Source organism: Pungitius pungitius, chromosome 16, assembly GCF_949316345.1.
Source record: "Pungitius pungitius chromosome 16, fPunPun2.1, whole genome shotgun sequence".
In the NCBI taxonomy this organism is placed as follows: domain Eukaryota; kingdom Metazoa; phylum Chordata; class Actinopteri; order Perciformes; family Gasterosteidae; genus Pungitius; species Pungitius pungitius.
The window spans coordinates 1,614,892-1,638,026 of NC_084915.1; the positions used below are offsets into that span (position 1 = coordinate 1,614,892).

General features: G+C 44.6%; 1 protein-coding gene and 1 long non-coding RNA gene across 2 annotated transcripts in view; one reads left to right on the forward strand and one right to left on the reverse strand.

The window, feature by feature from the left end:
- pknox2 (pbx/knotted 1 homeobox 2) overlaps nt 1-23,135 on the forward strand; it is a 105,251-nt gene that overhangs the window by 36,122 nt on the left and 45,994 nt on the right. The gene's annotated exons all lie outside the window — the stretch shown is intronic.
- LOC119215642 (uncharacterized) lies at nt 10,309-21,962 on the reverse strand. The gene is made up of 3 exons (XR_005120054.2): nt 21,826-21,962; nt 21,167-21,599; nt 10,309-10,892 (listed from the first exon to the last, which is right to left on the reverse strand). It is a non-coding gene; the product is annotated as an uncharacterized LOC119215642 (long non-coding RNA).

Here is a 23,135-nt window from a genome sequence, read left to right on the forward strand (position 1 = left end):
CCATAGACACTTTAAATCCCACCTCAAAGCAGTAACATGTAAGTAACATCCACCGTGGATACGCAGAGGCCCAGAACACCCCAACACTGTTTGGGCGTGCATCGTGAAACTTCAAATGAATTGTTGAGGTACACCTCATGAAAACTTTTTGCGCAGAAAATATCAGATGTATATTACTATTCAAAGCTAAGACAAAATAGATGCCAAAATGAATACATTAACAAACAAATGAATAACGACATTGTGTTGAAAAGTGGTATAGTAGCATATTGATATGAAAATGTGATGCTTTCTTCTCTGTCACAAGTGGGCCATCTTTGGCCGCATGATGACGGTACAACACCAAACATAGTGGGGATGGTCGTTGTTTCCATAGTAACAGACCTCATGCGTAAAGGTCACTGTCTGAGGTTTTTCTCAGAAAGAGGCAGAACGATTATTGGAGAGGAGGGGAGTAGCGGGGGACAAAAATAAAACAGCTTTATTATATACATTTCTGTTTCCCCTTAACAAATATTCTAACAATAATAAAAATGTAGGATTTAAATAGCGCAATTACATGGCTGAGAATGTTGAGAGCCCCTTCTTTTTTTATTATTATTTCTTTATCCTCTTTTTATGTCAGGAATTGAAAAGCGAGAGTGGTGAACAATTTGTGCGATGCTTGAGCTTTGTGTTTCGGTGCAGATACGTCGCCCGCCTGCCCCCTCAATCACTGGCAGTTCCTTCCTCTCTCCCCACCTTCTCAAGTCGTTTTAATTAAGTCAGTCTCACTGGCATGGCAGGCAAAGATAATTGGAGAGGGTTTTTGGATGCCATTTACTCTAAATGGCGCCTGTTTCTTCCCATTCTCTCGCCTTTCTCCACTCCCACCGCTCCTCCCGCCTAACCGCCCCCCTACCCCCCTTTCACATCTCATCTCCTGGCAAAGAGTTGCCTTTCTTCCCCCTTTTTCTTCCGCTTACATCTTATATTCAAACGTGAAATATGGATTAACTTCTGTGGGCTGAGGGGACGACTTCCTGTGAATTGCAAATTTTGGCCAACGCCGCAATTTATTTCACATGGCAATTTAGGCAAAGCAATTTACTGGGAATAAGGAGGTTCTTTGAACTTTCCTCCTTTTGAAAAACGTAGTGTTTTCCCGTTGCATGGGGAGCATCTGCTGAAAAAATGATGTATGCGTTTATCCCATGCTGTAATGAAAAGGGACAGTCCTTAAAGCAAGATGGGCTTTGATCTGAATCGTGGGAATGCTTTAGAGTCTTCAGGCATTGTGAAAATTGCATGTTGTCAATAAAGTTGACTGTTGTTTTTATGTTTCCCTAGTATGTGAAGAGTGGTTGCTGACATTAAAAGCAAGCCAGTTTGTGTTTTTTCATTTCCGACTTATACAATGTACTTGCATGCTAGCTCTAAAATCCCTTGTAGTATAAGGACTAACGTTGCATTACATTGCATGATTGTAAAGCCAAACTAAACACAATGAAAGTACACGTGTTCATACTAATCCATGATAGCAGCACCACCAGTCATTCAATGCCGCATGCTGTACGTCAACTTTGTGGGATATGTCAGGGTGTGTGTGAGTGTTAAGTGTGCATGTGGGGCTCCCTCTATCAATCAGGTTGGGCCGGGGCCAGCTGCTGAAAGGGGGCTACGGTGGGCCACCCATCCAGCCGGGCGGGCTGGGGAGATCCAGTGTCCTTAGTGCGTTAATGCGCTCCAGATGTCACTTCAGCTGAGAGAGAGGGAGGGAGAGAATGTGAGGCTGTAGGACCTCAAAGTAGACGTTTATTTGGCTCATGGACTGCTGCTCTGGTGTTCTGCTTAGTGGGCTTGATGTTGAGGCACCTACGCATTTGTGTTACTTCCTCTTTTAAAACCTGACAAATAGCATTGTTTATCGTCTCTCCAGTGTGTATATCTTTGGGTATTCCTTTTTTTTGCCTCTGTCCTCATGCCTCTCTTAATGCCTGACTATACCCCAAAAATGTTTACATTATATAACTCCAAATCTTCTCTGTGTTCTCTGCTGTTTTAAAAAGTCACACCATTATTCATTCTAAAATGTTTGAGTTCAAAAGAAGGGTTGTGTTGAAATTAAATCATAGAAAAACTGGAAAACCAGAACTGAGAAGGACTGTCAGACCCTGCTTTAATTCAAATCTAAATGTTTTCAAAAAGGAGTCTGCTGCTCGAAGGGACAAATTCAAGTAAGTAGCTTTAGCCACCAGTGGCTATTTCAGGCTATAGTTAACTCAATCATTCACAGTTGATTGATTTACAAACTTGATGGAATTTCCTAAATATTAAGAAAACACATCCAAATCCATGAGGAGCTTGTATGCATTGACATCACCCCATCCACTCCAGACATAAGGCGATAAAAATACAATCTTAAGATTTAAAGCCCTTGGTGTTTGTTACAGCACCACATTAACTTGATGTTTCTATGATGAAAAACTGCTATAGCACTGATGCTCAACCTATCAGTATGATTATAACAGTACCACCTATCCATCAGTGTTGCTATGTAAATAGTGTTTGATATCTGCCGGACTGCTGCTTGTTTTTTATGATGTACATTTTATTATAAAGCCTGCAAAGTGATGACGTGCAGCTGTTCCTCTCTTCCAGTTTAGAGTCAAACCACTTCAGCCGTGGAAAAGAGTCGAATTTCTCCTCTGCAGCAGCAAGCACGCCACATGGGCTGGCTGATAACTGCTACATAAAGCTTCAATAGATTATAAAACCTGACTAACAGCGATGTTACAGTACTTACCCACTATGGTGGCGCTAGAGCAGATGGTCTACAAGCGCTGACACTCCCCCACAAGCACCAGAAGAGACTCTAGAGCCAATACAGGTGCCCACACAGAGACTCTCAGAAGAGCATAAACATGCTTCTAGAAGCTCCATCTTTCTACTTGTACCATAATTTCTCCTGTAACAACTCCTTTACCTGCATCGTTGGACACTCTCCAGTCCCTTCCCCACTTTCTCCGGCCCACATTCTGCAAATATTTCTCTTTCTGTCTCTCCTCGCCCTTTCACTTATTTTTTCCCTTTTATTTTGAGCTCTCTCCACATCAACCCTTATTTCAAAGTTGGCCTTCTCCTCTCCTTCCCTCCCCTTCTTGTGTCCCTATACCTCTAGTAGGGTTGCCACCTGTCCCTTAAAATATGGAAATGTCCCGTCTTTGAGAATAAAATAGCGCGTCCTGTTTTGAATCAATACGGGATAGGGTTTGTCTCGTATTTTCTGAGTTGTCGTCAATACAGCATCCCATACAAATAATCCCACCCAAATTCTGTAAAGACTCCTCCTATTTTGCCCCTGATTGGGTAATAAAGAGGAGGGCGGGTCTCTTGGCGGAGTGTCGATTAGAAAGAATGGCAGAGGCAGCTCCGGACACCCCCCCATGTCCAGCTCTGAAGCGAAAGCAGATGCAAAAGTAAACACGAAAGTGGGTGGAAACCCCCCCCCCTCCCCCACCAGCCGTATTGTCCATCCCCCCTCCGTCCCCCCCCACCAACCGCCAAGTCAAATTCCTTGTATGTCTGACATATTTTGGTAATAAATGTTTCCTCCTCCTCCTTCTTATTTTTCTGTATTGAAGTGTCAAACCCCAAGTGTCGATCGCTCTGTCGGTCCTGGCCTACCACGGACGCCCAATGCCTCTCCCCATTGCCTTTGAGGGGAAATTTAATATGGGTTTCTTTGGTGTTTCCAAGAATTCTATTCGGCTGCCGGCTCTCTTCGCCCCCCGACACTAAGACAAACAGCCAAGAGCAGCAAACACCACTGGTGTTGGTATTCTCATTCAGTGGTGTTCATAGGTGGAAAGAAAAAGGCTGGGCCAACAATTACAATACACAGATTGTTTCCACAACATTTTGACAATCTGACATAATGCACTCTTTCACAGTTTCAATTCAAACAACAATCGTTTTCTCAACTTAAGTCACTTCTTTTGTTACCCAATCCAAACTGAGTTGTTTGTTGATGACAAAAGTTTATTTTGAAAAGAATATGCGCCTGACGAGCTGAAATTGAATAGTGTTGCAAACCATCATAAGGAAATGCACAAAAAATAAGGCCTGAATTTTAATCATACAAACCATTGTGTGAGGATATATTGATTTATAAAAATACCCCATTCGGGCATTTCCATATTCTATTGGCCATAAAACAGGGAATTCTTCATGGTGGGAATACCTTGTGATTGACAGGTTGTACAACTTTACATTAATATACATCATCACAATCCATGGTTGGTACTTATTGGATTCATCAATAGTCTTTTATGGTTAATCAACGCTCTTTATGATGATCACAGGAGTGTTTTCTTTAAAAGACATAGTAAATCCTGTCAATTACAAGCAATGGGAGACTATGACCGTGAGGCCGTCTCCCCATAGCACCCTCTGGACGCAAATGCAATACCGGTTCACATCTAGTCTAGTTTCTGACCTGAAATTGCACATTACTGATAAATATCGTGCAGTTATCCAGAATGACATAATTTCTTAGTTACTTACACTAAAACCAAACTTAACTCTATTACTATTCATTGACCTGTTTCCTAATTTTTCAAATGGAATTCTTGGAAACACCAAACAAACCCATTATAAATTTCCCCTCAAATGTCATGGGGACAGGCATCATGCGTGAGTGGTAGAGGAGGACGGACAGAGAGGTGGACACTAAAGGTGTAGGGTACAAGGTTCCACTGAACATTTACTGCAAGCTTATGGTAAATGATGTAGTCTGTTTCTCATAGTCATCAGATAGACAGCTTTTCTTCAATATCAGAGTGATTCAGGGGATTGTTGTCTAAGAGAAACCACTTGCAGCCAAAACAGCATAACTTTTGATGATGCAGATTGGCCACAAAAGTCAATAGAAAAAAAAGAACGGTGAATAGTTTGAAATGTGATACTTACATTCTCCCAGTCATGACTCATTCAGCACAGGATAAAGTTTGAAGGATGTTGCCTATGAGTCCATTTTTCTTTTAATGAAGCATAAAGTTTTAGTATAAACCATTCAACAGCGACAATGATGCAGTCTGGACAGCTGGTGACATTTACTTAACAGGGCGAAAATGTATTGGTGGAATTTTCAAAAATACAAATGAAACCGTCTGTATAACGTTGGGCAGTTTTGCTGCTTGTAGCATACCCTTACCTCCACCAAACCAAGTTGCCAGATGTCTTCTCTTCACTCCCTTCCTGCTATGCAGGCTCATAGTCTGATCCGTCATCACCGTGGCCCCCTGATGCAGACTGCTCTTACATGCCGGTCGGCCCCTTCATCCTCTGCTTCGGTCAGGCCTGCAGCAGTTCTCTGCCCGCCTGGCTTGTCTCTCCAAGACAAACTCGCCCTCTTACCCTACCCAACCAGATATCTGCTGCCACTCAAGTGGCCAACACTGCTGACACATACACACACACAGACAGACAGAGAGACATGCCAGTGCACGCATACACTTAGAGAGAGCCACCCACCTGCTAATCCCCTTCTCATTAATCCCCCACCACTCTCCTCAAATATTCCCTTCTGCTGATCTCATTGTGAGGGAGTGTAGTGTGTGTAGTGGGGGTTGGAAGGGGAGCTCGTGGTGGGTGGTAGGGCAAAGGGGCCTTCTGATTACGCCTTAAAGGAATATTTTACCAAATTCTAATTATTACTATACTCACACAAACACACACACAGTTCAGGAGAATTCCACCTCAAACATAAGTTATACAGTCAGGAGCAGAAACATATTCAACCCACTTCTTGAAAAAGGACAGATCCAAGAAAAATCCAAAATCAAATGTTACTTAAAGGAAATTTACCCTTTTGTTAGTGAATCAAAAACAAACATGTTGGTTGAAGCCAGTTTGGGTAGATGAAAATCTTTCAACTCCCAGAGAAGCATGTCCATTTCAATTAGACCCCTTACTTGTAGCTATAGGTAGTATGTGAAAGTAAATAACCCATTCATTGACTAGTGTATTCATTTCATATATCTAACTCAAGCTGAGTTCACAGTTTCACAGCAAGCACCTGTTATGTAAACTTTAAAAAGTTACAGTAAATGTGGCATCTTTATTTTCCTGAGACTTACACACCTCAATCCACTTTCACATTGTGCATTTGGTGTGTTCCCATGGTAACATTTGTCCTATTTATATGCTGCTTTGCTTGCAGCAGTTATCACGTAAATTATTAAGTGCTGAACTTTACGTATTGAATGTTAGCGTCTTTAGGAAGTTACGCTACATTAGTCAACCGTACTTAGCTTTAAGAACAACTGAAGTACGCATTTGTTGAAGTTTGAGCAAACATAGCTACCGTCTCCTCAAAAAAAAAATGTCTTCTAATTTAAAGCAGCAAATATCTTTCACAGGACCTTTTAGCATTTTTTGGCATAGTAGTAGCAATTCTAATACGTTTTTGACAGTTAAAAAAAAGCAGGTATTTCAATTGCAATATTTATTTTTCCTTCAATATCTCAACGTGCACAAGAGAATCCATTTTAAACAAGCACGACCATGTTTTTAGTTGTTTTATCAATTTAGTTTGCACTTTGGTTTGGGTTAGGGAAATATGGCCATAAAATATCAAACATTATAATGAAATGTGTAGATATTATATTGCTAAGCGGTAGAATATGCTTGTTCTTCAATCACAGGCCCATCTCTGCTAGGCTATGGCGATGTGTCCTTAGGCAAAACACTCCCCACACGGATCCTGCAGTGTGTAGAGGGGTGAATGATGGGTTAGTCCTAATAGGCATATTGCATGGTAGTCACTGTAATCACTGGATGAATGGGTCTGAATGATAACAGTGTGGTCGGAAGACAAGAAAAGTTGAGTCCAGTTACCATTTAAATTACAAATTCTAAAAATTACCAACAGATTAATAAGCAACATGTTTACCTAATTCTCATTCAACCAAACCAAGGAACTTCCTTTACATTACCCAAGTCCTTGTATTAACCAAAATCCAACTCCAATCTCCAACGCTTTTAACGCTTTCGATCATTCCACACCTCCTTACTAAAATCCAGCACTTCCATTACTCTTAAAGTTATTGCTTTTGAACGGAATCAAGCCAGCAATGACCTTTCCGTCAAAATCTTGGAAAGAGCTTAGCTAAAGAGCTGAATATGTGGCGCCACCCTCAGGACAAACACTACTGTCGTTTTCTCAGTTTCAGAGAACAGAGATATAATAAGCATGGAATACAGAATGCTTGGGGTGCATTCAGTACGAATCCAATTATTTATACTTATACTGGTACTTTTTGAGTTTGAGTTGACAACTCTATGCATTAAAACTGGACTGAGAACATACACTACACTGCATACACTGCACTGTCCTTCATTCATTCTACTCAAATGTTAAAGTGAATAAGTTAACCCTGAATCCTGTGCCATGTCCTCCCCTTCCCCCCCAAACCATAAGCCAAAGTTGCTCCGGAGTGACACAGATGGCACTCACACTCTGTGATAAAGTGGTATCGTTTTAAACAGAGGAACCTAGCAGATACAACACCAGATAAGCTGCACAATGTATGTGCCAGCCCACATAACAGTGGAGGAAGAGTAGGACTATGAAGAGAGGGGGTGGGGGGGGGCAGAGCAGGGCAAAGTGTCTGGAAGGGATTCACCGTAAAACTCTTGTAGATTACATTTCGTCTCCATGAGCTCTGTCGTTCCAATTTCAGCTGAAATATTTCTGCCTTCAGTGTTCTGATGGTTATCAGCTTAGCAGAGGAAAGGCTCCTACTGTGTGTGTATGTGTGTGTGCCTGTGTTTGTCATCCGCAGGAAACAGACACAAAATGCTGAATGGAATACACGGTACATGTGGAAAAACTTGTGTCTCATACTGAAATATCTGAGAATTCCTTTGGCATAGATAACATCAGTTCAGCTCTTGTCCCAATCGTCATGTTTGATTGCAGCAGAAAGGACCGGTGACATTAATCAAGACATAAGTAATGAATCAGTACATCCTGAATGTGCTGATGAAAATGTATCTTTTCCTCTGGAGGACATGGAGCAGAGTTTGGTGTGACCTACAATCCCCTCCAACCTTGAAGGATAAACCTTGGTTATACCTTCCACAAAGTCGGAAAAAATGTGGGCTGATGGGTAATCGTCACGAGAAAATCTTTGTTGTTTGCATCGAATTGGTTGCTTCTCAAAGCTCTTTTTCCTCTGCCGGTCTGTAGTTAGAAAAAGTTGGATGTGCTCAGACGTGCCAACAAACCAATGCATGGAAAACCTCCTGCATGGTGTGATGACGGCTGTGCAAATTCTCGTAAACCTTTACGGACGCATCAAGAATAAATAAAGCTTTATATTTTATAGTTTTAAGCAATTTAGTGAAGCACTGCACCAATAAGGTCTTAGTATTTCCTGACATCCAAAGACTATAGGTTCCTGCGAGGAAGTGATACTGAAAAGTGAAACCAATGCTTGGGTGCCTTAAACCTGCATTCTCTCCAAGTCAATAACAAAATATCTCTCGATTATAGTCTCAGTTTCTAGCTCCAAGTCTTTTTTAATACAGCTTATGTTGATTTAGTGAATTATGGTCCATACAGGGCATGCTTTACGACGGGACTACAATCTGAGCAACACGTCTCTACTTCACTCCTCCTCTGTCCAAATATGGTCACTTCCTTCAATTGGTGGCAAAAAGCTAAGATGGCAACGGCAAACCCGGCAGACCCAAGTATCCAAAACAGAACTCCATAAACCAATGGGTGAAGTCCCGATGACTAAGTCCACTTCTTATATACATTATATATATATATAAAGATTCAAAACTCAATGTGTTCTCCAGGGGATGAATTGTAAAGAACGAAGACAAAAAACAGATATTAATGGGTGTCATATTCAATGGGTAAGAGGCTATAAAGGAGTAAATAATGCATCAGCTGGAGCTATACTTAGCTGCTGATTGGCTGCACAGATGAGTATCTACGGCAGCAGGACGGTGAGGTTGAGTCAAAACAAGCTGCAGTGCTCTCGTTCATCACATTCACTTTGTCTTTTCATGCCTTTGTGTGTTTATTGCATATGATCCCGTTCTACAAGAACTGTTCGGTTCTCCGAGCCTTTTGGAACCTACGGCGATGTTGCTGTGCTATTTTTGTTCGTGGAGAGGAGAGCAATGTTGACACACTGCACCACCCACCGTCCCCTGCGTCGCAAGACTGTGTGTGTGTGTGTGTGTGTGTGTGTGTGTGTGTGTGTGTGTGTGTGTGTGTTCATGCGCTTAATGTGTTTAATTGTGTTTTTAGGGAATGATAGAGCGCCAATTTAGTTAGATCTAAAAGTGACAGAGCTTGAACAAAAATAAGTTCACTGAAATAGGTCCATCGAGCATTGGGTAGCCATGTTGGCCACGTGTTGTGGGTTGGAGCATGTCGATGCCCGCCCTGTTTCAGCTTTAGCCAATGAGAAGCTGGTTTACATGGATGAGTCCTCACTGGGATGTTGTGAAATTTTATCTTTACAGTAAAAATGATTGCTGTTATGTTAAGGCAATTATTGATTATTGTGCAAACCATGCATCATGGAATCAGTCATATAATGAATCTTGTACGTACTCATTTAATCCGTTTTCAAATATCCATCTGATATGTACTACTAAATCCAATACACGTATGTATTAACATCAAATTCATTCAATCCAATGCATTAAAAGGTTAAATATGTAGGTGACTACATCCACACTAAATATATGTTCTTTGTTCTGGATGGTTCAAGACATCTGATCATTCCTTCCAACATCTATTTAAGGAACATTTCTCATACTGATGGTCGTCTCTAATGAATTTAATGGACAGAAGTGTACTGTCGCAATGGCTTTGCTAATTTAGCGTGGTTATTTAATAGCTTTTTGTATTAAGTTAATGCAGCTTCCTTTCTTTGTTGTAATGCCACATTTGCTTGATTAACCAATACCAGATCATTTTAGAATGGCCTCTTGCCTTTTTTATTATACTGTTGCCTTTTCTAAGACACTGTTAGTCATATTGTACGGTAAAAAAAAATAATGATCATTATATTGCAAAAAATTAACTTGTCATTGTCACATTTTTGTGGTTCAATTTAATGTTTTGTTCTACATTTTACATTACATTACATTACATGTCACTTAGCTGACCCTTTTATCCAAAGCGACGTACAATAAGTGCATTTCCACATAGAGATACAAACTCAGAAGAACAAGTAACAAGATTTTAATTTAATAAGCAAGAATAGAATAGATACATGAATATTAAATTGTATGGTTTCACTGTTCTTTCTCAAAAAAGAGGTTAAAGATCTGAAACCCCTTGATACAGATGATTCAGTATGGTGCAATCATTTACCTGCAGCTCGAAAATTCTTTTCATCTTTGTCTTATATGTTTAGTCTCCTCAGAAAAAAACCCTCACCTCATTAAGAGAAGGCGTTTTAGCTATGCTAATAAGGTTATTTGCATGCAAACTACTTGTCCCTAGAGAATTAAAAAAAAAATTCCACTGTACTGTAGTTTCACCAATATCAATTGTACTTGAGACTTTAATTTTATTTTTAAAAGAACGAAGGAACACAATCAAACCGGAATCCATATTTTCCAAACAAATATTTACATAAATACAAGATTTGCAGTCAGATTGGAGCCTATTGTCAGCCTTAAGAGGGAAGGCAATGTATCTAGAAAACTGTCATAACCGGGAGAATTCCCTGTGTTTTCATTATGGCTGTTGGGCATATTTGAATATGCGAAGGGCGTTTATTAAGCCGTTTGGTGTGAAAAAATATCTGGAAATATAACAAATGTCACTGGAAATTGGTGAAGGACGAGTCAGAGGAAGCCTTTCAGTGAGAAGTCTGTGGGAAAAGGAAAACACATGTTAAGCATTATGTATTGTTTTTATTCAAAACCACCAAGTTTCCCCCCCACTGAGCTGCTGTGATGTGATGTCATTTGTGCAGATTTAACCTTCTGAGAAGGTAAAGTTTGGAGTATTCCAATTTACTGATTTCAGAAAGTCTTTGCTCTTTGTGACTTGATTCCTATTGTTCAGCTGAGTGGTAACAACCGGAAGCACTCACTTCTGCTTTGTGTGTTTTCATTTCAAAACCCTAGCAGCATTATCAGCGTTACCGTAACACTGAGACACTTTTAGCACTGCAGAAATCCTATCCACATATTACTCCCTTGCCCTTTTGGCCAAAACAACAGCCTTCATCTTAACTTTTGTGGGAAAAATTAGCTAGTCATTGTATTTCTTCCAGGACAACAAGTGGGTACTGGGGGGAGGGGGGGGGCGTCTGATGATTTATTATTCATTAGCAAGACGGTCTGAGGAAGGAAACAGTTCCTGTGTCTGGTGGTCTTTTTGTGCAGTGCATTGTAGCGTCTACCAGAAGGGGGGAGTCGGAACAGGTTGTGTACAGGCGGTGAAGGGTCTGCAGTGATCTTTCCTGAGGAAAGTTGAACCTCCTGAGCTTGTGAAGGAAGTACAACCTCTACTGGGCCTCCTTTGTGATCGTGAAAGTGAAAATGAAGGAAGGTCATTGAATCATACGATCTGTTACAAAAGGTCAAGCTGTACAACAGTTTACCCCAGACTACCAATCTCTGCTCCTGCTCGGTCAATTGGATCATTTTATCAAAGAGTGTTACAACTTCCAGAAATTCACATTACACAACCAGTAGGAATAGTTTTGATGTGAAATATTTGTGGGAAAGATATACGCATTTTTGTGTTGTTTATTGATTCAATCTAATTCATTTTATTTCATTTTTGTCACGTCTGGACCCTGGAAGGAGATACGGACTCAGGATCAGAGCTTCCAATCTTTCTTTATTTTAAAGGACAGGTAGTAATTATGTTCTGGGACAAATCTAAGTGGGAATTCCGAAGACAGGCAGTAGGTCGGCAACGCGGGAGGCAACAGATGGTTCTGGTCCAGGGGAATAGGCAGGTTCGTGGTCAGAGGCAGGCGGAAGGTCGAGTCACAGGTTCTAAGGGGTTTAGGGGTAGATAATCAAAAGCGGTTCAGCAGAGAAGTGTACATTCAATACCTCACAACCAGCCCGCTGCGTCGGGCTGCTTTTATAGGTATCTCTCTCTCGCAGGTGTTTAGAATTCCGGTGATTGACTCCGGAGGACGCGTTCTTCGGCTCCCCCTAGTGGCCTCCTGCCGTCACGCTGGGGTTGAGACCTCACAGAGCCCCCTCCTCCACGGCCGGCTCCTGACGGTCGAGCCACTGTAGACGGCGGGCGACCCCGCGGGCGAGGTGCAGGGCGATCCGGGCGCATCCGATGAAACTCCTCTATTAGTTCTTGGGAGAGGACATCCCGGGCCGGGATCCATGATCGTTTTTCAGGGCCGTATCCTTCCCAGTCCACCAGGTAATGGAGGCCGTCCCGCAGACGTTTGGAATCCAGCACCGCCGTGATAGCGTATGCCGGACCCCCATCTATCTCCAGTGGGGCAGGTGGCGTTGGTGTCGGTAGAGATGGATGGAGAGGGCTAGCATGGACAGGCTTCAGAAGAGACACGTGAAATGCTGACGAGATTCGATAATGTTTAGGTAGAAGCAGTCGGTAGGTTACCGGGTTTATGCGATGGGTGATTTTGAATGGTCCGATGTATCGTGGCCACAGCTTCCGGCAGGGCAGACGCAGCTTCAAGTTTCTCGTGGATAGCCACACCCTCTGACCCGTTTGGTAGCTGGGAGCGGGCCGGCGTCGTCGGTCTGCGAACTTCTTTTGCGTGCTGGCGGCTTGGCAGAGGTGACGATGGGCGGTCTCCCAGACTTCGCCACTGCGTTGGAACCAGTCCTCTACGGCCGGTACGGGACCAGGCCTAGTGTCCCAGGGAAACAATGGGGGCTGGTATCCCAGCACACACTGAAACGGGGTTAATCGTAATGACGAGTGGAATGTTGAGTTCTGTGCGTATTCTGCCCAGGCCACGTACCGGGACCAATCATGTGGGTGTTGTAAGCAATAACCACGAAGGTACTTCCCCAGTTCCTGGTTGAGTCTTTCGGTTTGGCCGTTGGTCTCTGGATGGTATCCGGACGTCAGCTTCACCTTTATTCCCAGCCGGTTGCAGAACGCCCTCCAGACCTGAGACGTGAACTGAGGACCTCTGTCGGAGATGATTTCTTCTGGAAGGCCGAACGGTCGAAACACCTGGAGGAACAGACACTCTGCCATCTCTATGGCTGAAGGAAGGTTACACAGGGGTATAAAGCGACACATTTTAGAGAACCTGTCGACTAATACTAAAATAGTAGTAAACCCCTCTGACGCCGGTAGGTCGGTGAGGAAGTCCACTGCCACATGGGACCACGGTCTCTGGGGAGTGGGCAGCGGTACTAACTCCCCGGCGGGGAGTTGACGGGGGGTTTTAGTTTGTGCACAGACCGGACAGGATAGCACGTAGTCCCGCACGTCGGAGGCCAACGAATTCCACCAGTATTTCTGGGACAAGAGCTGAGTGGTTCGGGTAATGCCTGGATGTCCTGATCCCAACGAGGTGTGACTCCACTGGACGAGTTGAGGTCGCACTGATGCGGGGACATAGACCCGGTTGGCAGGGGTGTCAGGTGGTGCTGGGTCTGTGCGGAGCGCGTCCTGGATGACGGACTCGAGCTCCCAGTGGATGGGGCCGACGAAATATGAGTCCGGTAGGATGGGTTCGGGATCGCCCATAGACGCCGGAGACCCGTATAGTCGTGAGAGTGCGTCCGCCTTTGCGTTCTTCTCTCCGGGCTGGTACGACACGGTAAATTGGAAGCGCGTGAAGAACAAGGCCCACCGGGCCTGACGCGGGTTTAGCCGTCTTGCCCCTTTCAGATACTCCAGGTTCCGGTGATCAGTCAGGACCATGAAGGGGTGCCGAGCTCCCTCTAGCCAATGCCTCCATTCTTCCAGGGCGAGTTTGATGGCTAGCAGTTCCCGGTTGCCCACGTCGTAGTTTCTTTCCGCCGGGGACAGTTTCTTTGAAAAGAACGCACATGGGTGCACCTTGGGGGGACTCCCCGTGCGTTGGGATAGAACACCCCCCACCCCTTCTTCGGAGGCGTCCACCTCGACAATAAACTGGCGGTCGGGGTCCGGTTGGGTCAGCACGGGAGCTGAGGTGAACGCCAGCTTAAGGGTGTCGAACGCCTTCTGGGCTGCGTCAGACCATGGGAGTTTGCCCTTCTTCTGGCTCGTAAGGGCGGTAAGTGGAGCAGCCATTGCCCCGAAGTTCCGGATGAATCTCCGATAGTAATTGGAGAACCCCAGGAACCGCTGGAGCTCCTTTACGGTGTTGGGTGTAGGCCAGTTGTGCACCGCGTCTACCTTGCCTTGGTCCATGGCGACCCCTCCTGGCGAAAGCACGTATCCAAGGAAGGTGAGCGTTGAGACGTGGAACAGGCTTTTCTCCGCATTCACGTAGAGTTGGTTGGCCTGCAGACGCTGTAGCACTAAACGCACCTGCTGGACGTGCTCCTCCATACTGTGTGAGTAAATGAGCAGATCGTCAATGTACACAATAAGAAACCGATTTATCATGTCATGGAAGAGTTCGTTCATAAAGGCTTGGAATACTGCGGGGGCGTTTGTGAGCCCGTAGGGCATCACCAGGTACTCGTAATGCCCTCTTGCCGTCAGGAAAGCAGTTTTCCATTCATCGCCCTCCCGGATGCGCACCAAGTTGTAAGCGCTACGGAGATCAAGCTTAGTGTATATGCTTGCCCCTCCTACCTGTTCCAAGGCCGCGGGGATGAGGGGCAGAGGGAACCGGTTCTTCACTGTGATCGCATTCAATGCCCGGTAATCGATACAAGGACGGAGCCCTCCATCTTTCTTTCCCACGAAGAAGAAGCTTGAAGCGGCCGGGGACGTGGAGGGGCGGATGATGCCCTGCTGCAGGGATTCCTCGACGTACTGGTTCATGGCCTCCTCCTCTGGTAGGGACAGCGCGTATATCCGGCCCCTCGGCAGCGGTCCCTCTGGCAGCAGCTCGATAGCACAATCGCATGGTCGATGGGGAGCCAGCTCTGCGGCTTTTTGTTTGCTGAATACCTCCTGGAGTGTCTCGTAGCAGGGGGGTACTGCCTGGGTCTTTGTAGCCGTGGCTGCCTCCACCGAGGTGGCTCGGCAGGTGACGTTCAGACATCTGGACATACATTCAGGAGACCAGGTCAGTAACTCACCTTGTCTCCACGAAATCACAGGGTCATGGAGCACAAGCCACGGGTGTCCTAGGATCAGAGGTTCCCGGGGAGAGGACACTATGAAGAACCTTATGTCCTCCTCGTGCAGCGCTCCGACCCGCAGAGTGATGTTAGCCGTCTGGTGCATAATCATTCCGGTGCCCAGGGGCTGCCCATCCAAGGCGTTGATTCGGAGTGGAGGACGCACTGGGATGAGGGGCACAGCTAAACGGTGAGCCAAGTGTTGGTCCATAAAATTCCCTGCCGCCCCCGAGTCCACCAACCCACGTACCTCCTGCTTCATTTTCCCCAAAGATAAAACAGTAGGTAGGGTTAGTTGTTGACGTGACATGTTTAACACTGGAGACAGTCCTACCTTGGCAGAGGTGTAGGTCCAGCCATCCTTCTGACGGGGGGGTCGGAGTCGGCAGTTCCGAAGGAGATGTCCCGCCTCGCCACAATACAAGCACAACTGCTCCCTGATCCTCCTTATTCTCTCCGCTGGAGACAGGGGCAGGCGACCTAACTGCATCGGCTCCGGTCCCTCGTCGGCCAGAGGAGGTGTTACCGGAAAGGTGGGCTCAGATGGAAAACTGGCTCGCGGGGATCGTCGGGACTCGAGGAGGTGTCCCACGCTAATGGACACCCGGATGTAATCGCCAAGCTGGGTGACATCCCCTCGGCACGCCAGTTCGGCCTGGAGTTCAGGACGGAGACCGCGACGGTAGATGGTCAGGAGTGCGGTCTCGCTCCACCCGCTGCCCGCGGCGAGGGTCCGGAACCTCAGGGCGTAATCTGACACCGTTTGCGAGCCCTGCCGGATTTCGCACAGCAAATCTCCCATGGTTTTCCCGGTAATGGGGTGGTCAAACACCTCTTTAAACTGTGCTTGAAAATGTTGCTCAGACAGAAGTTCTGGGGCTCCCGCTGACCAGAGGGCCGTTGCCCAATCGAGGGCTCTTCCTGTTAACAGGGAGATGACAAAGTCGACTCTGTCCTTCTCCGTTTGGTAGTTTGCAGAGTGGTGGGCGATATACATCCCGCACTGCATGAGGAATCCCAGGCATTTGCCAGGAGAGCCATCATACTTTCCCGGCATAGCCATCGGGGCGGGTCCGGTGGATGCCGAAGGAATGGCGGGTTGAACCGCCGGTGTGGCGGACTGGCGTAGGAGCTGGCATAGCTCCTCAATTCGTTCCTCCTGCTGGGCGAGCCGAAGTTGGAGCTCCGATGGTTCCATTTGAATACGGGTGAGGTATTCTGTCACGTCTGGACCCTGGAAGGAGATACGGACTCAGGATCAGAGCTTCCAATCTTTCTTTATTTTAAAGGACAGGTAGTAATTATGTTCTGGGACAAATCTAAGTGGGAATTCCGAAGACAGGCAGTAGGTCGGCAACGCGGGAGGCAACAGATGGTTCTGGTCCAGGGGAATAGGCAGGTTCGTGGTCAGAGGCAGGCGGAAGGTCGAGTCACAGGTTCTAAGGGGTTTAGGGGTAGATAATCAAAAGCGGTTCAGCAGAGAAGTGTACATTCAATACCTCACAACCAGCCCGCTGCGTCGGGCTGCTTTTATAGGTATCTCTCTCTCGCAGGTGTTTAGAATTCCGGTGATTGACTCCGGAGGACGCGTTCTTCGGCTCCCCCTAGTGGCCTCCTGCCGTCACGCTGGGGTTGAGACCTCACAATTTTGTATAGCCCAGAGGGCTTCACAGTCAAAACGCATGCAACATCCTCTGTCCGGAATCCCTCACATCAACACAGCACTGTGTGCAGAGGCTGTCCAAAACAATGTCAAAACGTCCTCCACCAAGCTTCAAACTTGGGCCTCATTTATCTTCTGGGATGCGTCAAATCAACAAGAGCGGATGAATAAATGATACCACAATGAAGAGTTGGCTGGTGGGGAGCAGGTTGGAGGGAGGGCTGCCTGCTCAGATTAATGAGGTGGTCTGGGAGTGTGGACCAGGTCCTGACTGCACAATGTGTGAAGCTTGCTCTAGCCTGGGGGAGGATTTGGAGCCCCAACACCACTGGCGAGACTATCTTCGCCTCTGGCTGTGTATGCACCTGGAGTGTGTGTGTGTGTGTGTGTGTGTGTGTGTGTGTGTGCGTTATGTTGCCCTCAGGACAACACAAGTTGAAACTTTGCGCTCGCTGTGTTTAATGTTGGCATTTGTGCATTAATATACATGCCTCTGCATGCATTCCCATTTCTCTGAGGGTGTGTGTGTGTGTGGGGGGGGGGGGGGTTGCGCTCTGATCGTTGTATTTTCCGATTTCTATGTTGAGTCGGACCACAGAATGTGTACACAAAGTCCCTCCTCCCACTGCCCCAATCTCATTACCAAGCGCCTTTCCCTCCACGGTTCCCTCCCAGTGTTTGCATTTTAAATCAGACCAGACAATAAGGCCATGATTAGATCCTGCTCTTTTTCAGAAGCACCTGATTTATTTATTCATCTTCCCATCTCAAGATGCATAATATCTGACCAAGGTGACACCGCCCACTTCCAAATGTTATTCATTGCATTGGCAGGTCAACCTTTAAACCTTTAAACTCAAACGGGGCAGATTAAATCAGATTTTGATGGGAGGATGTGCACAAATGCGGTTCAACAAGTTCCCACCTTCTCATAGATGTACAGGTGTTACCAGATCTGATTAGGTCCTACAGTCCGATACGGTATCAACATACAGAGAGTTAATGTAGTCCTGGGTTGAAAATTCGAGCATTTGCACTGTTGTTTTTTGGGGTTTTAAGAACTTGGCATGGTGGGTAATGTGATAACCTCACTCAGACTTCCAAACTCTTCGTCAAATCATTTTACTACTTTCTCTAGAAAAATATGCTTTTGATGAAGAACTCTTTTGTAAGTCAATGTTTCATTAACTATTCCGGCCAAGCATCACCAATTCTGGGTTAATTTTGGGTATGTCAAAAACCAAGCCAGAACCAACTTCCAACAGGAATATCCACTACTCATAACAGAGCTATACGTTAATGCTTCACACCATTTGAACGGGGTATCTGGAACGAGCTGCCTCTGCCATTCTTTCAAATCGACACTCCGCCAAGAGACCCCCCCTCCTCTGACTCTGATTAGTTTGTTTCACGGTGGGATTATTTGCAAGGGATGCTCCATTGACGACAACTCGGGAACTACGGGACCAACCCCCGTCCTGTATTAATTCAAAACGGGACGCGCTATTTTATTCTCAAATATGGGACGATTCCGTATTTTAAGAGACCGGTGGTAACCCTACCCATTGGGCTACATCTATTCAAGACTGGCTTAGCCGTGCTGTGTTTGAAAGGCGCTTTACAAAACAGAACATCACAGTCTTAGTGGCATCAAACAGCCAACTCACTAGCATCAGTTTGACGTGTGAGGATTGAATGTACCTATGTGTGTCTTAGTCAACCCGACACCTCCTGTTCACTCCCTCGTTAGGATTTAGCATCTTTGTCTCATACAAGTCTGCTTTTAATGATCTGGTGCTAAAACCCTGCAGGGTCACAAGCTGGGGTACAGGGATTCTTCTCCATGACGCTGTGTTGACGGTAATTCACAAATGGAGGATCAACATGATTTCAGCGTCAGCGTGGTTTATACCAGGAAGCCTTGCAATCCCATTTGGTAGAGGTTTAACACTGTAAAATAAATTCACCCTCAAACCAAAGCAGACAAGAAAAAGCTTTGGACACGGTTGAAGTGCGGTGGCCACCGGCAGTGATAACATCTTACGTGACCAGATATGGATTTGTATTCCACTGCCAGTGATAAACGCGGTGAAACTGCAGCTATGCTTCTGACTAACCTTACATCAATACAGCATAGGGCCATTCCATGCCTGAGAATCGTTGGAAAATTGAAGGCTGAACAGACACAGAATCCAATGTAAGAGTACCACCGCCTCCAATCCAAAGTTGCGCAACCCTTTGATGTTTGTAGAAATAATTTTATGCCTACTTCTGATTTTCCATTTCATGCTGTCTTTTGAATATTGATTGCTTCTTCAGGCACTTTTCAATTGATATGCATTATGTATTCTGTAATAATTCAAATGCCTTTGTTGAAGAACAAACATGTCATGTGGCCTCAAAAAATGAATTTTACCATGTATTGTATGAATGTACACCATAGAGAGAAGATTATTGTGAACTTCTACTTTTAGTTTCCTAGGGCAAGGCCTGTGCAGTGTGTTTAATTTCACTGTCTTGTCTGTTGGTGTTTTTGCAGTGTCTTGTATGTACATTCACGCCTCAGTAGGAATTGCATGTGCTCATATTTTGTCCCCGTTTGAGCATACAGTATTTAGGGACGCACGATCGCCTGCCCACATTTGGCGTATGGTGGCCCGTTCCTTGGAGGCCTGGGCAAAACTTGAGAGGCTGCCTAAAATACAGTGCCGTAATTGGAATTGCTTTATCTTCAGTCACATCAATTAATGTGCAATTTTCCATTTAATCACTAACACGCTTGCTGCATTTGCAATTAAAATGAGGACTGATAACAGAGAAGATGCCTCTCAGCTGATACCCGTTGGAATGAGAACAGACACCAGGAGACGCAATCAGTACACCAAAATGACTCACGGAGACATGCACATGGCACACAAACAAGCGTGAACACACACAGTGCAAACAGTCGTGCACACACACACACACAAGCATGCGTAGGAAGAACATGCAGAATTGCAGCTAAAGCCATAATGTACAACTCTCCAATGATTAAACTCAACTAGCATTTAACGTGAAAATGTTGGTGCTACAGTAACCAGAATTAGTACCAAGTAGACAGATGATACAATTCTCCAAACTGGACACACAAATGGCACAGAGCACTTTCACATCTGGTCGCTGTGCCTCACTATGCAGAATGATTAGTTTACCATCGTCAAAAAAAGATTGTGCAAAACATATGATAATCAATATTTAACAATCTTAAAAAATATCACACACTAAATGTTGTCTGGGAAAACAGCACGCCACACTGTGGTTTGATTATCACATCCTGCTTTGAGTGGTCTGTTCGGAGTCCTGGTCAAGAGAGTTTCAACTACTTTAGCGATTGGTGCTAGGGTGATGTTATGTTTTGTATTGTTTCCTACTGGTAGAACTAAATATTAGAGCTGTCAACATAAACTCATTAATCTATGCAATAATGTGGCCGTATTAATGCAACAAAAGATTTTAACTAGTGCTGTCAGTTAAACGCTTTATTAACAAGGTTAATACAAATCTATTTTAACAACGTCAATTTTTTTATCGCAAGGTTAACGTTTTCTTGGAGAAAAAAAAAGAACTGTTGTGTGAAAATGTCAACAGGCTTGTCTGTTTGAGTCGCTGGCTGAAAGCAATGAAGTAGTAGGCTTACCTTTTATTGGTAACCTAACTGTTACGGTTCATTGTCATTATGACTGCTTTGTTCACAGCAAAATTGAAAAAAAGAAAATAATAAGCCATGGTTTAACTGCACTATAGAGTCCTTGTTTAACTGAAATGTGCACTTCATAATTTTATTTTGAACTGCTCTGTTTGGCAATGTTGTTTTTCAGTAAAATAGAGTCAAAAATTAAACGTTAATCTTGCGATAAATAAATTGACGTCGTTAAAATGGGTTTGCATTAACGTTGTTAATAACGCGTTTAACTGACAACACTACTTGTGGACCAACCTGGAATAGCCATAACAAAAACCACTGGTGTTTTTAACTCCTGGAATAATGTAGTTTGTATTCATGTGGTTGTGTCATCTCTGTCACTAAAGTGAGATGACCTAGCTGAAAAAGTTGCAGCCCCGAGTTGTGTCAGTGGGTTTGGTAATGGTGACTTTCATGAACATCGTTATTAATAGTTCAGTCCAATAGTAGCATATTCTGATCCTTAAAAACATTATGAACAGTTTATTTTAACATCAATAAATCCACCATACCTTTGTCTTTTAACTCAAGAAGATGCTAACTGTTCATGAAAGACCTGCTGTGATCAAAGCAACCATTGAGATCTCCCTCTTCTAGCAAACTGGTGCTGCTCAGCCTTTGGACCCACCATTTTGGCAATATAAAGAGTTCATTCCCTGACGAAGTTAGTGGGCTCTTCCTCTCACTGTCCGTCATCGTAGCTCTTTCCCTTTTCCTCACATGTGATTCCACAGTCCAGTAACTCCGTCCCTGCTTCAGTTCACTAGTCTCCGCCCACATTCCTCTCTCTTCAGCTTTAATGGACTACCGCATCAGCTCTGGTCCAAAGTTTCTTATATCACTGGATCAGCTCCCAGCCTTCCGATGGCGCTGATCCCAGACAAGCCCCCCAAAATCTGTTGCAGGTACCGGAATTGGTACCAAGTAGACAGATGATACGATTCCCTAAACAGGACACACAAATGATACAAACTATTTTATTACAATATTACACATAAAATGTTTACTCAGCCAATGCATTTTTGCTAGTGCGGCACACCAGACAATCAAACTAGACACCCACTCAAACACACTTACACACTACCAGATATCCATCTCTTAGCTACCTAACTGGCAAAACTGTTCTTTCATCCAAACAAACTCATTTACAGCTCAATATTGCATCACCCACCTGCAAACAGGACACAAATTACCCTTAGACCTGGGCACCGCGCCTCACTCTGCAGAACGAGCAAAATGCCACTCGCAACGTTGTGGTTATGAATCATTTTACTGTTATAAAAGCTGTGTGAAGCAAAATAAAGCACCACAATGCCTCTTGGTGGCCACAGGGTGTTTGTTAATTATTCTGATTCATAAGAGAAGGATGTTTGCACCTCTTCCTGTGGTAGGAGGAACCTAAAAACTACCCAAACAAAGTCCTCAACACACTGAAGTGCAAAAGCAGGATCTTTTTTGAGCAGGATCATGATCCACGATCTTATTTAAAGGTGCTGTTGTTCATGTTAGATTTTAAGTCATCACCAGCTAGTATCAGGCAAAATACAGAATAGACCCTGGACTGGTTGCCAGTCAATCACAGCGCTGACACAGAGACAAACAACCAGTCGCTCTCACACACCTACAAAGCAATTTTGGAGTAACCAATTAAACTCTGCGTACGTGACACCTCTCTGTCCAGTGTGTGCGCACACGCACGTCTGTGTTTCCATTGAGACGGAACTCCTCCGTACGCAGAGGTCAGCGGATAATTATGAACATTAAACAAACAAATACTTTCTTGGGGGGGCACAAATGATTCAGAAACATCCTGTTGAATCCTAAAGTCTGACTCTGATTCAAAGCAATATCTGACAGAGAGTAACGTTCGTTGGGGGGAGGTGCACCCAAGACCCTCTTGTTGTGGAGCAGTGCTTATTATTCTCAGTTCTAGCTGAGGTGAAAACACAACAACATAGACTTCGTCAGCATGATATTGCACCAGGCCAAAGAAGTTCAGAGTCTAATTGCACTCACGATTTGGTCGAATAATTGATCAGTTGATTATATGGACTGATCTGTGTTTCACCTCAAAGAATAACAGAAAAGCATTTTAGCCAAGAGTTGTTTTCAATTTAGACTATAAAAATCTTAGTTGACAATGATCAAAAGGATTGATAGACCCAGAGGCTCCCCTGTCTCTCATCACTAACCGAGGCCTGTGAAAGGGTTTATTCCATCAATAACCCTCGCTGGTCACACACTCTGGCTGCTTTTCAGACGCATCGAGAGTCGATTGCATTCGGGGAAGTTTTAGTATTGTAGCGGTGATAATGATTTAGCTGCAGTTCTACTGCTGTATGTAGGGGAAATACTGGAGCCATAGAACTGTAACTGATACAACAGTGTACATTTTAAATGATTTTTGTGAATCATGGTGCCATTTTAATTGTTTGTGACCTAATTGCATCATATTGCACACTACTACTACAATACTGTAAT